This window comes from Pogona vitticeps, chromosome 3 (genome assembly GCF_051106095.1).
Source record: "Pogona vitticeps strain Pit_001003342236 chromosome 3, PviZW2.1, whole genome shotgun sequence".
Lineage (NCBI taxonomy): Eukaryota > Metazoa > Chordata > Lepidosauria > Squamata > Agamidae > Pogona > Pogona vitticeps.
In genome coordinates, this window is record NC_135785.1 from 254,691,781 (window position 1) to 254,709,935 (window position 18,155).

The following is an 18,155-nucleotide window of genomic DNA, read 5'->3' on the forward strand; positions in this document are numbered from 1 at the left end:
AGGGAGAGAGCCCCAATCTGGTCACCAGGGGGCGCTGCCTTACCCTGTCGTTTGGTATTTATTTATTTATTTATTTATTTATTTATTTATTTATTTATTTATTTATTTATTTATTTATTTATTTATTTAAGCCTTCTTCTGATAAAAAGCCACCAGAAACGGACGGGTTGGCGCGGGGAGCAGCCGCCTTGCCTCCCAGCTGCGCTCCAGCTTTGCCGGCTGCGGGAAACACGTGCCGTCCACACACGCACACGCATCCACCCCATACACACGCGCCCGCACACGCCGACTCCCCTGCTCAGGCGCGGCTCCTGCATTGGGGGGGTGGGGGTCGGGAGAGGCGGCGAGAGCCCCCCTGCTTGCCGCTGCTTGGCTACCGGTGGTTTTGTGGGGGGGGATTTCCACCCCAAATCTCTGCCGCCGCCGTTGCTGCAGGAGGGCGCGCAAGAGTCGGCAAGGATGTGAAGAGGAAAGGGAGGCGGGCCGGCCGAGCTGTGGCTGCTATTTGGATGGGAGACCGCGATCCCTGGTGGTTTGCAAGGGGGCGGCGATCGGATCTCAGGGGAGCGAGAAAACACCCACCTCCCTCCCCCCCCCCAATTTTCCCCGGCTTTCCTCGGGACAGGTAAGATTGCCTTAGAAAACCCCGCATTCGAGGCAAAGGGGAGCGCGCAAAGATGGTGTGTGAACGAATGCCGCGGTCCATGTCTAGGGATGCTGGATCTGACCCCGAAGCCCTCCCCAACCTCCAAAGAAACAGCAATCATTTTAAAAATAATAATTAAACGCAACCCCCCCCCCGTCCCTTTACAAGTTTGGGAAAGTCAAGCCTCGCGTTCCTGGTTCCCTCCGGATGGAGGGTCACCACCGAGCATCCCTCCGCCTCTTTGGCTTCGGAAGGTCCTCTCGGGGACCAGGAGACTTTCGGAGAAATGTGGGTCATCCCCCCACCTCTTCCCACCAAGGGGGGGAAAATGGGGGAGGCGAGACCACTGAGAGGGAAATAGGGAGGGGGGGAGGAATCGAAGATTTTAAGCGGAATCCACCCTAATACGGCCAAGCGCCGCCGCCGCCGCTTCTCTAAAAGTCTGTTAATTCTCTAAAATGGATGGGTTTCCACGCCTAATCCCCTCTCTTTGCAAATGCGCGGTGGCTGGGTGGGGGCGGAGGGGGTAGAAATGCGGGCAGAGCCCCAATTGCCTGCTAAATGCCAGCTCAGCTATTACTTAAAAGGAGGACGCAATTGTGTGTGTGTATGTAATAGCTTACAATCAGACAGATTTTTTTTCCTTAATTTTTTAAAATGTGTGTCGGTGGGAGACGCTTCCCAGCAACAGCTTTCGCCCACCAGGACCCCCAGATCCTTGTCAACCTGCGGTTTGCAGGCGGACAAAAGCACACAGAGGCGCGCATCCCCCGCGCGCTCCCTCTGAACAGCCCCAGCTTGTGTGTAAAGCTAAATTGCTGTGCAGAATCTTCGCAATGGAACAAAGACCGGCGCTGGTTCTACTCGGACTTCCTGGTACATAGCGCTGTCCTCTCTGTTCAGAAGCTAAGCAGGGTCTGACCTGGTTGCTATTTGGATGGGAGACCACCAGGAAATCCTCCAGGATCTTCCAGATGAGTCTAGGCAAGAAAGCCCGGACAGACGATGCCAGTCGATGACTACAATTCGGTTGTGGTTGACATGAGGCTTGTTTAAGGCGCCCTGATTAATAGTGTCTAATTTATGAAGCCCTAAGGGCTGATGAGACTGCGCTTGGTCCATGCGCTCACTTGTGCAAGTGAGATACACCACAGGGCCTTATCAATAAGTCACAATGAGCCATGACCTTAGGTATACAGGCCAAGTAGAATTCCAGCCCGTGTCCAGATGCGCCAATGGTCTCAATATGTGTTCTCTGTCATGTGAACTTGCAGTGGAGAGTGAGTCACGTATGAAGTTGGGAACAGTCCTGGCTTCTCTTTTTGTCTTGGCCCAAGACTCACTAAGAGTCTTCAAGAGAGAACCTTTGTGTGTGTTAACTTGGCTTTTTGTAGTGGAATTGTAAGCTGTTTGACCATCTTATGTTGCTGCATGTCACTATCAGATGGCTCTCTCTCTCTCTCTCTCTCTCTCTCTCTCTCTCTCTCGGCTCTGAACGGCAGTATTAAAAACATCTTATTAGAGGTTGTCTTTATAAAGTAATTGCCCACCTGAGGATTTTATTTTGTTCTCATGAACCAATATGGCCACCTTTGTTGTTAGAACTAAATGAAGAACATGAACATGAAATATGCATAGTACACCCAATGTGCTCTACCAGATTATGCTGCCGATAGATTTATTTTATGTAAAAAGTTCATTAAAGTGTGTCGTGGTCCTTTTTATCTTGATTGGGTAACTCAAGCTCCTTAGAATATGAGTGGGATGTCTATCTGTGTTCCAGTGGTTAGAAGGTGGAAGTGCTGTTGCAGACGTACTGTGAAGGTGTTCATGAAATACGTTGAATGGGGGCAACGAGTGACTCTAGATTTTTGGGAGCAGTGAGCTCTCTCTGGTTTTAGTTGGAGCTTTACAGGAACTATGGTATTTGAACCTATTTGAGGTGTGTGGTTCCAGACCCACTGGATAGGTCTTGTAAAATTTAGATTCACAACTAGAGTGGATTTACCAGCCACACAAATGTGGACTTACCAACCACACTTGTTTTGAATGTTCAAAGGATGCAAGACAAAAGACTGTCGTTCATTGGTAGAGAAGATGTACAAAATGTTCTGGGGCAATTATGGGGCAATTACTAGTTATGGAAAACAGAAGGAAGCTGTGTCACTAACAGCTGATCCCTCTGGTTTAGTAGATAGGCGGGATAAAAATCAAATAAATAAATAAATATTTTCTGCACCAGGAGCAAGGAATTTGTGGCTCTCCAGATGTTGATGGACTAAATTTCCACCACCTGAACACCATAGATGCTGTAACATTGGTGGAAATAACCCTCAAATATAGGATACCACATTAGGGAAGCTTGATAACAATGTTTAGGGGTTGTTGGATAGGCAGATGGAGAAGAACAGGCAAGCAAATCAATTCAGGTTCCATTTCTTACTTAGCTATTGTATAAGGACCAAATGCAATGGCTACTATTGGTAGCCACTGTCTCTGTCTTTGGAGAAGAGGGGAGGAGAACAGAGGGAAGGCATCAAATTGTGTATACCTTGGCCCAGCTCAGGTGAGTTGTCCCTGATTCCTAAACTGCTGTGGCATGTGTTGGAAAGGCAGCAATGACTAAATAGAACTGTTTATTTAGCTTCCAGATAACAGTGTAATGCCCAGATTTCAAACAGACTCTCACCAAAGTTCACTTCCAGTTGGGAGGCTGGAAAATTAAAGAATGAATGCATTTGTGCTGGCTATGGTGAGAATGGTGGGCTGCCTTGATTTATGTTTGGTTTCTAGAAGTGTTGGTGTCTTTTGGCTGGTCCCTTTCAGCTTTTGTGGCAGATCTATACAGCACATGTGGATATTCATGAACAATAAGATGGTCCCATCATTAGTGAGGAATATTGATCTATTTTCACACTGCCAGTCCATTCAGCACCTTGAAATTTGGTTGAATGAGCAATGTGACCATAAGCACACAATGAAACTCAGAAAAAGAGATGGCCCAGATCAGCTTCCTTAAGACGAAGAATGTGATATGCCCAGAGAAACTTAAAATCATTGTTGAGAATTGTGTGGTGCTACATATTCTCCCTTCTGCAGTCCATGGAATTGTGGACTTTTAACACAGCCGCCTCGAGGAAAGACACAGGCATTTGTAATATAGATTTAGTGCCAAATCGTAAGGATTCCTTCGATCAAGAGGGTGGCCAATAAAAAGGACTGAAGCAAATGAACGTAGACCATGAAATCATGAGCTACCTAAAATCAGAAGGCTAAAATATTCAGTCACACATAGAGAAACAATAAGTACATGCTGTTACAGCTAATTTTTTCAAGATAAAATAAAAGCAAGAAGGGCAAAAATAAAGAATTATTGCTTGAGGAAGCTGGGAGGTTGCTCTGGATGTAGCACATCATTATTGTTCAGAGCTACTGCATCTACAATCAAGATTGTCACGATGATGCCCCGCCTTCAGTGGAAGAAGAACAACAATGGGAAAACCATCTGTCAGTCAGACACTGGCTTCCTCTAATGAATCAGAAGAGATGGCAGGGATTCATCCACAGACAAAGAATGGTATCTGTCACTCAGTTATGGCCCTTTCCTGTTGAGATGCTCATGCTGAAAGTCATCATTGCCCTCAAAATATTCCTGCTGTTTTATCTTGAATATACACTTTACCACAAGTCCACCACCCCTACGGAGGCAAACATGTGCCAAAAAAAGCTAGCTGGAAATGGATCCCAGGTTGCAAGGAATATTTATTCTGTGGAAGACAAACAAGGAAAATGATCTGGAGATCTCTGTGGCGATCTATGTACATTCTGTAGCCTGTTGTGTACACAAGGGACCTCACAGCCAATGAGACGTGGAGATTTCATGTTCGAAAAGGGGTTCCTTGTCTAGATCAGAAATATTTGCAGGAGGGTTCGTTGGTTGCAGCAAATAAAGGAGCTTGTCACACCTGAATAGCACAGTGGTTAGGTATCAGGCTAAGGGACGTGGTGGCACTGCGGGCTAAACCACAGAAGCCTCTGTGCTGCAGGGTCAGAAGACCAGCAGTCATAAGATCAAATCCATGTGACAGAGTGAGCGCCCGTCGCTTGTCCCAGCTCCCGCCAACCTAGCAGTTTGAAAGCATGCAAATACAAGTAGATAAATAGGGACCACCTCAGTGGGAAGGTAACAGTGTTCCGTGTCTAAGTCGCACTGGCCATGTGACCACGGAAGATTGCCTTGGACAAAATGCTAGCTCTATGGCTTAGAAACGGGGATGACCACCGCCCCCTAGAATTGAACACGACTGGACAAAAATTATCAAGGGGAACCTTTACCTTTACCTTCAGATATTATGCTACAGAGCCAGAGGTTGGGAGATCTGTTCCCCACTGTGCCTCTCAGATGTAGAGCCAGCCTGTGTGGCCTTGGGCAAGCTGCACAGTCCCAGGAAACCCCCAGAAGATGGGGCAGCGATGGTAAACCACATCTGAGTATTCCCTACTTGGAAAACCCTGAAAAGGGTCACTCTAAGTTAGAATTGACTTGATGGCACAGGATGATGTGATGTCACACCTTAAAGTCTAATTAATTTTATATTGGCCTATATTTCATGGCCTGAAGCTGACTTAATCAAATGCTATTCCTGAAAGCTTATTTCAAAGAAACATTCACTTTAAAAAAATTAAGGTAAATATATTTAATAGTAAAACATACATCATTCATAATATGACAGCATAAGACTCCCTGTTGTTGAGACCATAGAGTGTATCATAGACCTAAATTTGACGTACTGTTATGGGAGGAAAACAGATTGTGAGCAAAATTCTACCTGTTTTTCAGGTGCTCAGGCAAATAGCTCCTTTGTTCTTGAGGTCCCCAGGCAGGCTGCCTCTTGTGTTGCTGATTGTGCTACCAGTTGCACAACTGGAAATTATGGCCTACGCTCATCTCTAGACATGGACAATATTTCACATTATATCACAGATGTCGTGGTGGTCCATTTCCCACCACCCCCAGAACTCACCAGGCTCTGTGCAGTGCAGGGGTCCTTCGACAGCCCTTGACGCTCCAATCTGGGAAGGAGCCCAGCTAGGCCTTCCCCACCTCTCCATGCAGCCGACCACTATGAAGTGCCCATGTCTCTCCACCTCCTAGACCCAGTTTGAATAAACCCATTCAATCCATTGGTGAATGTTAAGCCAATATTTGTGTAAACCGCACTGATTCAGTGGGTCTAGCTGGGATAAGCAATGTATTCAGCACTATCAGTGAGCCAAACTGGCTGCGTAGCTTAGTGAGTCAGGAATCTGCTCATGTAGCTAGTAGTTGGGAGTTTGATTCCCCACTGTGCTTTCCAGAAGAGCTAGCCTGTGTGGCCTTTGAACAAACTGCACAGCTCCAGGATGGCCCCCTGGAAGGGAACGATAAACCACTTCTGAGTATTCTCTACCTGGGAAACCCTGAAAAAGGATCATCGTAAGTCAAAATTGACTCAATAGCATCTGCGTGCACATACACATACACATGCCAGATTTCACCTTTGCACATAATTTTGATCCACTGCAAAGGAACTTGTGTTATAAGAATGACACAATTGGACACTGATTATAGTCATATTGTAGTTACACCCATGCTGGAGAAATCAGCTTCTTTTTGTTTAAGTTGGCTCTCCAGACATGAAGTGTCTTGGTGCCCTCCAGACATGAAGAAGTGCAGTTTCCATAATCTCTTGCCAACATAGTCTAGGTGTGGTGGCTAGGGACGATAGAAGTTGTAGTCCTTTGTATTTGGAGCTGAAGCTGGAAAGTTACTTTTGAGAAAAATGAACATAACAAGAAACAAAAGCTGCTCATAAATGAATAGTAGAAGGATGATGCTTTGGGTCCCAAAATATCACCATATCATTGCTCAGTTATGGGAGGCTTGAACATGTCATCATATCCATGTGTCTTGAAACTCCCTTTCAGAATACTGATCTGGAGAGGACACCAAGTCAGGAAGATGTGGTTTAATATGCAGGTATGTCCTGTAATTAGAAGTCAAGTGGAAGCTAGCTTTGAAGAAGAAAAAGAAGAAAGAGGAAGAAGAGGAGGAATGAAAGGTTTGCTAAAAGCTGTCCCAAAAAATTCAGAGTAAAAGGCATGTTGAAAAGGCTCTGTTCTGAAAGTTTGTATGCATATGTATGGGCTTGTTTAGCCGGCGTGCTTGGTGAGGACTCAACAGAGGGCCTTCTCAGTGGTTGCTCCGTGGTTGTGGAGTGACTCCCTCCCATCTGGCCTTTTTCTGGCAAAGAAAAAACTTTCTTTTGCAGCAGACTGGAGGCCATTGATCAGGTCTCCCAGATAGGTTTTAACAGAGGATGTTGCCCTTTTCACTTAATTTCTTTGAAATTATCTTTCTTTTTCCCTTGTGGCCTTTTAAAAAAAATTGTAAGTCTATGGATGTTTTAATAGCACTGGAGGCTTAACTGTATTTTTAATATTTAAGATTATAACATCATTTCACATGCCATTTTGTCTTGGGTCCCTGGTTTGGGAGCAAAGCAGCATATGGATAGATGGGGATGGACGGATGGGCGGAGAGGCAGAGAAATGGATATCAGGCATGCAAAATCACCAGATGTTAGTGATCAAGATTTGTCTTCTAGTTTTGTTGTCCAGAGGAAAGGAGGAGGGAGAGAAAGCAAGGAAATAAGAGCTAACACAGATCTCTAAGAGCTGACTTTCTTTAGGAATCAAAGCCTGGAGAGAGAGAAATGCACGAAAGCAAACTTCTCAGTATTATTATTACAGTTTGAGCTGTTGTTTTTACTCTTGGCTCACATTACTTTCTTGTGTAATGTTTTCGCTTCTCCGTGCCTTTGTATGTATATCTAGTGATTTTAGGATGATATCACTGTTCAGATTATTGCAAACGATATTCCTTTTGGGTGGAGAGTTTGAATAGAAATGGTTTTGCTATAGATAATAACACTTCATGTTAATGTTTTGACTGTTCCCATTGCTCCTTCAGCGTAGAAGGTAATGAATATTATGCATTATAACATAGCTGGTGATGCTAAATCTCAGCTGGATTCCTTCACTCTGCATGTACATATCCATGGTGCAGTTATTTCCTTCTTGAGTGTTCTGAGCTTCATATTTTGACTATGAGAGTGTTTAACGGGTGAATAACCTTGGCATCTTAGAAACCTCTTCTGTGGTTCTCTTACATAGTGTGGTGTAGTGAATAGAGTGACAGATTAGAACTCAGGAGGCCTGGGTTCAAATTCCCACTTGGCCATGGAAATTCACTGGGGGAGTAGAACTGGTAAAACCATTTCTTAAATATTTCACTTATCTTGAAAGAACTATTAGAATTGCAATAAGTCAGTTCTCCCTTGACAGCACAAAATTAACTCACTCACTGCATCTCTGGAGATCTTTTTCATCATCCTTGATCATCCTGGAGATCAGCAAGGTTTCATAAGGTGTTTTGGATTGGGCTTCATGATGCAGTGGTAAAACTGCAGTACTGCAACCCAGATTCTTCTCACGACCAAAGTCCTAGCCTACGTAGCTCGCTCTTGATTCAGCCTTCCATCTTTCTGAGGTTGGTAGATTGAGAGGACCCAGCTTGCTGGGGGTCAGGGGCAATGTGTAACCTGTGTAATTAATTTGTAAACCATCCAGAGCGTGCTTTAAGCACAATGGGCCTGTATATGAGCAGCATGCTTTGCTTTGTTTTGCTTGGAAAGAGAAGATTTACTCTGTCATTCTTTCCCACTTGAGCAACCTAAACAGGTTTAGTCTCCTCCATCTTTCCACTTAGTAGCATGATGTGATCAAGCAGCTTTGTGCCTAACATGTGTCACTTCTAAATTTACAGCCGTTGAAGGGCCAGTCCTGTCATTAGGTAAAGTGAGATAATTGCTTCATATGCTAGGAGTCAGGTGATGTGCTATGCTGGAAGTCAGAATAACATGTGCCTCCTAGCTTGTCTGACTCCTGCAAACTGGTCTTTTGACTTCACGTGTGGTGGAAGGTGCTCTTCCATTGCCCCCTTTCAAGCCACAACTCAGTCACGTCCTTCATGTAGGAGAGCAGTAGAGGTGACGCCAATGTCCCAGGGGTCATGAACCCACTGCAAACTTTACAGGAGCTGTCTAAGGTCCTGAACCTATTTTAGAGGTAGGCTGCAGTGCCTTGGATAGTTCTTTTAAAGTTCGGACCAAAATTCAGAGCAAAGGTATTGCACCCACAAAATGAGTCACTGGCCCCCTGCTTGGACATGGTGTGTTGTGCATGCGTGCATGCACGTGTTCCATTTTGATCTTTGCCTCAGGCAGCAAAATGACTCGGTTCAGTCCTACGCTGTTGAATATCAAAGTTCCCTTTTTTTCCAAAGGCCCAAAGATTTGGCTGTGTTGAGAGCCAAGGACAACAGCTTGTCAAAAAAAGATGGTGAAGAAGAAATGGCAAGATAGAGCATGAACTGCCAAGTCCCCAGTTCAACTCTTGCCACAGTGTCTGCTGAGTAGGTATCCATGTGAAGCCTTTATCTCTCAGCACCCCTCTGTAGTAGGAGGGCAAATGGGCCAACCTATGTTGTTGTGAGGATTGCTGAGGTAATGTCTGTGAACTGGCTTGAAAAGCTCCAGGAGCTGCATGCCAAGCGGGGTTATTGTTTCTTCTTTCAAAAGCATTCTCAAAAGATGGGAGTAAATGTCCTTCTGTATTCCAGCCCATATTTGGTTAGCATTCCAGAAAGCTGCATTACACACCTGCTGGGACTGTTTGTCTATCTAACCCTAACTCTGCTTTCCCTGACTGGCAGCAATTGGGATTTTAATCAGGAACCTTTCCCAGGGATACAGACGACGGCCAAAATCCTGTTGAGCAGTTATGTCGGTGTAACTTGAAGTTGCGCAACCCATTCAATTCTTGGAAGTCATACTCAGGAAGCGGTTCTGCAGGTGCAGTTGTGCAACCAGTTGTGCAGTCCGGCCACTCGCACAATCGAGGCCTGTCTGGTCAGCTCTCACTCACAGCAGTACTCCAGGATTTCAGGCAGGATTCTTACCTAGCCCTAACTGGAAACCCTTGGTGGTTCTTGGTGGTCTCCCTTGCAAGTAGTGACCAAGCATTATTACCCTGCTTAGCTTCCAAAAGCAGGATAGATCAGAGTGGTATCCTTTTCATGGAGATGGGAGGAGCTGAGCCAGAGATGTTCACCTCTAGGATACAGATTCCCCCCCCCCCCGTCTTCTGCATAGAACATCACATTGTACTTACCTGAAGTGTACATCCCATTGAGCCAGGTGAGGCAGAGCTCTTGGTGATGGCTATGGCTGGTGCCTGCAAGAACCAGACAGTGAAAGAATACAAGGAGCCCCTGAAGATCTGAGGTCAACATCGAGGCCATCTTCCCCATTCAGTAAGCCAAGGGCTACAGCGTCTCTCTTCCCATTTTAAAGCTGCTGCAACTGAGGCTGATGGATGCACCATCTTTGCGCAAGGAAGCCAAGGCTGATGGGTGGTGGGACCATCCAGGAATCTTCCCCGCCTCCCTCCTACTACTTTTCCAGTCCAGTCTGCACTCCCTCCCTCCCTCCCTCCCTCCCTGGCTTAGTGACTAGACAGGGAAGTGGGGGTGGGGGGGACTGGCCCGGATCAAGTGGCGGAAGAGGTGGGGGGGAGAGAAGAAGGCAGAAGCTGCTGCTTGTTTTTCAGAGAGACTTCCGAGCGACCCGGGAAAGAGACCCGGGAACCCGCTGCGTCTCTCGGTCACCTAGCGAGAAGGAGGAGGCTGCGAAGGGCCAGAGTGGACGCAGGAAAGCGAGCGATTGCCATGTACGTTCCCTAGGAAAGAAAGGGAAAAAAGGGAAGGAGAGGAGGTGCCCGAGGAGGAGGAAGAGGAGGAGGAGGTGCCTTCCTCCTTCCCTCCCTCCCAGCCCTGCTCTCCTGCCAGTTGAGGTTGGAAGGGAGAGGGGAAAAAGACGAAACCGCCGGCGAAGCGACCAGCCTCGCCGATCTGGCCAAGGAAGAAGGAAAGCAAGCAGGCAAGGCGGCGCGTCCGGAGGCGGAGGGCATCTCATCCGCTCTCTCGCTCTGCCCGGCAGTGAAGGAATTCCGCAGCCCGGCTGGAAAGCGATCCCGCGGCTGGTCTCCCCGTTTGTTTGTTGTTTTTTTTAGCGTCCCCCTCCCCTCCCCTCCCCTCCCCGTCCGTCTTCCTTTCGGAAGCGTCCTCCTCGGCTGGTCTGGACGCGGCGAGCCAGACTCTCCCCGCCGCGGGGAAGCGAGGAAGGAGGAGCTGGAGCGAAGGGACCAAGAGCTGCTGGCTCTGGATTCGGGAATGGGATAAGGTAGGGGGGATGGAGGGGAAGGAGGAGGGTGTGCATGTGTGTGAGTGTATTTGGTGCGGGAAGATGCGGGGCTCGTCTTGCCCAAAGCTGAGCCTGGATGCCGGGAGGGAAGGAGGCGGAGGCAGCCGGTGTCGGGCGCCCCGATTCCTGCCTGCCCCTCTTTTTGAAGCTTGCGGGAGGAGGCGATGCCAGGCAGGGCTCTGAGCTGCGGGGCGAGGAGAGGAGGAGGGACCCATCCATCCGAAGTTACCTTGGGCTCCTGGAAGTGACGGGAAGGCGGACCTGGGCATCCTGGCATAGTTGAGATGTCAAGGGAAGGCGAGGCGCCTTATCAGGTACGGGAGATGGGGAGGTGGGCTTGCTCTTTCCCTCACGGTAGGGAAAGAGGGGGGGGTGATGATGGCGGTGGTGGGGACGAGGATGGTGAAGGCGAGCTTGGCGAAAGCTGCCCGGGGGCAGAAGGGGGTCACCTTCCCCAAGGAGGCAGGCAACCCCCTTCCCGTGACCTTGGTGGTGGGCAAAGCGCTCAGATCCAATGCGCGCGGAGGGGGCGGGAGGGGGCGCGCCACGGCGTCAAGGTTCCTTCTCCAAATGAGGATGATTTCTCCCCCCAATCCTAGCCCACACTTCTGATTTGCAGGCTGTTGACACGCCAGGCGGTCTCATGTCTGGGGAGAATATTATGGGGTTTTATACGAAGGGGGGGGGAAGACGGGTTCCGTGTGCCTTATAGTGAAGGTTTACAAGGCTGAATCTCTGTCCAAAGAGACCCCCGGTCAACCGTGCCAACCCCCCCCCCGGCACACTTAGGGGCGCAGCCGTTGTCATGGATGCCCTAACCAGCGGCATCCTGCCCTCCACTCCCCCACCCCCCGAACGCTTCATTTCCCTGGTAGTTCCGTTTTCTGCCTCCGTCCTCGTCTCATCGCTAGCCGGTTTTTCAGCACCGCGGACAGCTCCCGAGGCGCTCTCGAAGGGGTAAACTTGAGAGATCAAAAGGGGACGATGGGGGAAGGAGCTTGGTTTGGTGTTGTTGTTTTTGCAAGTTTGTTTGTCCAGTGTTCTGTGATAAGGTAAGTAACGTATTAGAGGATCTTACAGAGAGATGGAACCAACTCCTTACATAGACCTTCTCCAGGGCGAGTCCAGCTCTGGAGATGGTACCCTGCCGGAACCTTGAACTATAAGATAATTTTGGGCTTAGTGGTTCCTTGTGTTCTTTCGTTGTCTGATTCTTGCATGCACCGGTTGGAACTTTGGTGCGCCTTGTTCACTCTTTCACCACAACACGCACAGGCGTCCAATTCCATCCTTACCAATGAGGCTCCTGCGAATCGACTGTACATTGCAGGGTTTGTTGGTTTGACATCGCCTTCCTTGTGAAAATGGCAGTGTCTGATCTGTGTTAAGTGGCGGTGAACATGCGCCCCCGTGGCACATGCTGTCTGATGGCTAAGGAATAAGAAGTGAATGGGGGCTTTGGCGGTGTGTACTTACTGGGGACGTGGAGATTGCTTTAAAGTCCACAATCTCATCTTCGGGGTTGAAATGGGAAGTTAGTCCAGATCAGTTAACATGGAGCTTTCAAGCATATTTTAAAAAAATGCTTTCGGAGTCTTCTAGATTGCATTTCTAATTTGAGTTTAGGTTGTTCTCTTTTCTTCCTTTCCTTTCCCTTTTGTCACAACATAATGATGCATCAGGCTTTTAATGGAGGCAATGATCTCCATTATTACAGTGGCTGGCCCTCACTCTTGACAATTCTGTCAACCAAAATCTCCTTCTGTATCAGCAAGTGTGCCATGCTCAGAAAAACAGAGCACAGTGGATCATATATTTTAACTTCGACACGATTTACCCCAGGTGGTTGCAGACTCCTCTGCATGCTGAATGTAGACTTAACTGACCAGCGTCACCTAAAACCAGGCAACTGCATGAATGCAAGGAAAAAGTGTGTTGCAGCTTTCCTAGAATGGTGTGGGTGGGCTAAATGTTGCAGAAGTATACTAATTGACCATTACGAAGACTTCAAAGGTCTCTGTTCTAGAAAAACAGCCCTGCCAAAGCACTCTTTCATCTTGGGGTATGTCTGTGTCTATAATAATTCTCCCTATACCCTCAATATTATCCATCTGCTTGATTACTCGTTCAGTGGCAAATTTTGGTGCAAAGTCCTCTGGATTCCCCCTTCTCAATCCCTACGTCTTGGTAGCAGCCATATACAGAAATCTCCTTCTGAATGATTGCTGTTGTTAAGGAGCGAAGCTTTTGTCAAATGTAGGCTGAAACAGGATTTAAATCTAGCATCTTCAGTCATTGGTTCTAACTCTTGCTATTACACCTCCTAGGTTTTCTTGATAAAATGAAGTAATACTGGATATGTATTCGTGAAGGCTTTCATGGCCGGGATCTAATGGTTGTTGTGGGTTTTTCGGGCTCTTTGGATGTATTCTGAAGGTTGTTCTTCCTAACATTTTGCCAGTCTCTATGGCCGACATCTTCAGAGGACAGCACTCTGTGCTCTGGTGTAGTTGGCTTGGGAGTGCCCAGGTGTCTAGTATTACTGGATACCTTTTGTCTCATGCATTCTCTTCCTCTCCCTCAGAACTTGCTCAAGCCTTCGAACAACACGGACTTGTTCTGATTGTAGCAAAAGAGACACTTTAGGAAAGGGGTGCAAAATAAAGCCTTCTGGTGAAAGAATTATTCTGTAGCCACCCTAGTAGAAGTATTAAAGCACAAAACAGTGCAGGGATGAGGATGTGGGCGGGCCGAAGCGTTCTTCCTGGTTTAATTCCCATTTGGTTTGGTTGACTCACGCATCTGTCTTGGTCTCTTGAACAGGTGTTGCATCTCCTTGCTGTCATGGATTTGTTTAAATGTATCCTCTTGTGTTCCCTTGCTCCCCTGATCTGTACGCATATCCGAGGGGGCAGACATTTCTAAATATCTTCTTTTAAATAAAAAATTAAATACTTGTTTAATCAGAAAGTCACATGAAAGGCAAGAAACCTAATAGTGTCTGTTGTTCCAGCACTTCTAGCTACCACCTCCAAAGACCATTTTTGTTACCTCAAACTCGAGTGTCTCTCTCTTCCACTGAATAGGTCCCCACTGTTTAAATAAGGATGTACTATGAGGCGTACCGTGATGCAGCTCCCTCAAACTGGGGGTCATGAAAGGACAGAAAATAGCTAGTTGTTAATATACTTATTGTTGCATTTTTACAACCAGGGAGAAAGTAAAGGTCTTGGAGGTTTGCCTTAATGGGATTTTCTGAAAAATAGATTGTTGTGACATATAAAGTCTCACCTGATGGGTGACGTTTGCTGGTCATGGACTGCCTCGGCATTAAATTTTTTGCCTCTAGTTTCCACCGAAATAGGTGGGAGAGTGTCTGATAGATAGTAACCACCTGCTATAAACGCTTATTTCAGAAAGCATCTTCTAGCCATCAGTGGTGGTTGAGGAAATGTATTTAACCATTAGTGCCAGCCTGGAGAGAAAATCACCTCACTTGACGCAACACGATAGCATTCCCGTTAGAGGGTTTTTGTTTTTTTGCTTGCTTACTTGTTTTGATTCATAAGAAAACAGTGATACAGAGAATGCTAGGTGATTATTCATTTTTCCCCTAGTTGGCTTGATATGGTACTATGTAAATCATTTACTGCCTTGCAATTTAGGAGCATGTTGGAGATGAATTTTGGACTAGAAGGCAATGCACTAGTTCTTAGACTATCAGTAAAAAATGATTAAATAGCAATTATAGCCATCAATCTTGGGTTTTTCTAGAGGTTGCATCAGGTAGCTTTATACTGGGATGTCAGCTCTGGATGTAAGATGGAAATAAGAAAGACGACATAGATAATAATGCTTGAAACTTATTGCAGATAATGGAAAAGGAGCACAGTTATTACCGTGAATTAACAATTTGAATTAGAGTATTTACAGCTCCTAATAAATATTCAAGTAGCCCCTTTGCCAGCTTCAGTTTTCTTTATCAGTTTCTTGGTGTAACAAAGCAGCAGTTTACATCCACCTATTCCTCTTTCATACTGTCATGTGATCACTTTATAGATGTCTGATCTAAACCTTATTAAAGCATGTGCTCAGCACCCAGAAGCTGATGGGGTTTGTGTGTGTGTGTGTGTGTGTTAAAATCACTTGTTAACATTTTCTATGCTTTGGCATCCAGAGTGCCTGCTTACAAAATTTACATGTTCTTACATGTTTTTAAAAATGTTTTTATAATTGTTTTAATCATTGGTTTTAATACCAGTAAATGTTGAATAGTGTTGGATTTTTAAAAATATAGAATCAATGTTATTTTGAACCTCGATTATTGTACAGTTTAATCGTTGCCCTCTATGGGGAGAAAGTGGCACAGAAAATAAAATTAGATAGATAGATAGATAGATAGATAGATAGATAGATAGATAGATAGATAGATAGATAGATAGATAGATAGATAGATAGATAGATAGATAGATAGATAGATAGACAGACAGACAGACAGACAGACAGACAGACAGAGAGAGAGAGAGAGAGAGAGAGAGAGAGAGAGAGAGAGAGAGAGAGAAAGTAAGTTGAGATGTGCACAGGAGCAGTACAAATGTCCTTACAAGAAAACAGCATGAAGCAGTTGCCTTAAGAGATTTATTTATTTATTTACATTTATTTAAAATATCTCACCCTGCCTTTCTCCTTAAAAGGACCCAAGGGATATATTTTGGAAGAGAGGCAACCTTGCTGTGTGAATCTGTTTGCCGTTTTAAAATGAACTCCAGACATGCATCCATTTATCTGTCTGTTTCACATACAGTATATTGTGTTATTCCTGCAAACAGTTCAGACCAGCTATATCATTCTTGGGATTTTACACCATTTGCAAAGGCGGAATGTTAGCTTTCCTTTTTTAAGTGCAGTGGGGGGGGGGGCGGACCTCCTACGGCCAGCATAAATTGGGCAAAGACGTGTGTGTTGATCATTGGAAACCAAGGAGTTTTTCATTCTGCCCTGCTCTGCAAGTCCCTAATTGGGACTTATTATGGGAAACATCCGGCAGTTTGTGTCATTCTCTCAACTCCTGCAATGTCGCTGGAACCAGTTGTATTGGCTTTTTCAGTGACGTGGAGAGGGGGGATTTGCTGGTTGGGTAACAGCCTGTCCTCCATATTATTTTACCCAGGCTTCGCGCGCTGGAGAGGACACTCCAGCTTGGCATACAGCATCAAAACACTAGACGCTGTTCCAAGTCCTCCATACAGAGCATGTTACCATAGTCTCTCAAGACTGAAGGATGCCTATGATGATGTTCAGCACCATTCCTTTTTGTAAAGACACACAAAGAACACCTATATATGCTGCCACATTTCCCATTCATTCCCCTCCATAGACCTTGAGTCTTTGTCCCATGACAATCCATCAGTTAGGATGCTCCTCATTTATTCTTCACAATAAGTTCAAATATCAGATGCATGTTCTGATGTGGTTCTTAGCTGCTGGTCCGCTCTATTTCTAGTGAATTCCCCCCTCTGGGAGGTTCACTACTAGTTTAGAAATGGGGCAAATATAGGGTGATAAAATAATGTTATGCTGACTTAATAATGCATTGTTAGCCATCCAGATGGCATTCAGAGTCAGAGGAAGGAATACATTGAGCTATGCAATGGTTTTGGCTGAAGCCCAACTCGCTAACCAAAATAGTCTGATTTGGATCCATTTGTATAAGGTCTGGATTAAGCCAGAAGGGCCTGATCCAGATCCAGGGAACTGGGAAGCAAATTGATGAAACGGTTCAGATCCAAGACACTGACTTAGTTGTTCAACATCTTTTGAAAGCAAACTTCAGAGGTGCCCATCTGAAGCTAGCCATCTGAAACTTGACCGGCATGCACTCCTCCTTAGGGTCTATCATGCCTCCAGGTTTCATGTACTGTATATCAGTCCCAAAATAAAAAAAGTTGGACCTCTCTGGATCTTCCAGTGCAAGTCAATGGGAGACCGACGGTCTGAAGTTACAAAATGAGTCAGATTGGGGGCACCAATAGGATCATAGAGGATACATATCACTTCAGACTTAATCAGGCTTCTTCTGAAGCTTTATATTTTCTCCCAAACCAAAGCCAAGAGACCTAAGCACTGCCATACGTGAAACGACCTGCTCCCCTCCAGATGTGGGGAACACAACTGTAATTATCTGCAGTGGGGTGGAGGCAATGAAAGTGATACTGTGACATATCTGGAGGACATAAAGTAAGACTGCTTTTAAAACACATCAGTTTTATCAAAAGATAAAAATCCCCTTAGCCTCTTCCCTAAAATGTGAGCAAGATCATAACATTACTGAACTTCTTAAAAGGTTAAAAAAACACCCTGATATCAAGAGATTCAAAAATTATAGCCTTGAATAATTGAAGATAGCACTCCCGAGGTTAAGAAAACTGCTGATGATTATTAACCTGTACATATTTTCAAAAGTGTAGCCATATCAGCCAGTTGTTAGTTCACTGTTATTACTGTTGCAGAGTTTTTAATTTCTGGTTCAATTCCTCTAGCTGTGTAGCAGAAGTCCAAGGATTCACAGAGGAGAATAGCTACAAGTTCCCTAGAATAGTCTACCTGTGTTTTTAATTACAGAGATGCTTGTGCTGAGACGTGGGGAAACTGGCTTTATTCATTTATTCTATTTTATTTTGTGGACTTTGGAACTGCATTCATGCTAGATTATGCCCCCCCCAAAGTAATTTACAACAGTGAGTGAGAGGAGCATATTAAGATCAAAGAAAAACAGGCTGGCATATTAAATGCATAACAAGATCACACAGAAAAACAGTATCAGCATAGAAATTGACGTTGGATAAAAATAGCAGCAGTAAGTAAGAACAATACTAAAATATTGAGGAGGTTAGCTGTATTTGTTTGTTGCAAGAAGGAACAACAAAGGGATTTTGTTGCACCTTAAAGATGAACAGTGCTTACAATCATGATATTTTGTGGTCGATTCTAGAGATATGGGGCTACCCGAGAAAAGGCCCTGTCACTCATAGACATGCAGGTTGTCCAAGAAATGGCTTGGCTCCATATTGCTGAAGATTTTAGAGGACAATACTTGTATTTTGAATTGGACAGGGAAATCTATAGATTAGATTAGATTAGATTAG

General features: G+C 45.5%; 1 protein-coding gene across 6 annotated transcripts in view; it reads left to right on the forward strand.

Moving 5' to 3' along the window:
* The first annotated feature begins 290 nt into the window (after positions 1 to 290).
* The window catches only part of GRM5 (glutamate metabotropic receptor 5), a 289,531-nt gene continuing 271,666 nt past the window's right edge, over positions 291 to 18,155 (forward strand). For 2 of the 6 annotated variants that reach the window (XM_072993554.2, XM_078390140.1), the window contains exon 1: positions 291 to 625. The gene's annotated coding sequence lies outside the window, so the exon portion shown is untranslated. Of the gene's footprint in view, positions 626 to 10,587; positions 10,990 to 11,072; positions 11,325 to 18,155 lie in introns of those variants that run through there. The other 4 variants (XM_020810962.3, XM_072993555.2, XM_078390139.1 and 1 more) reach the window with 3 other exon arrangements.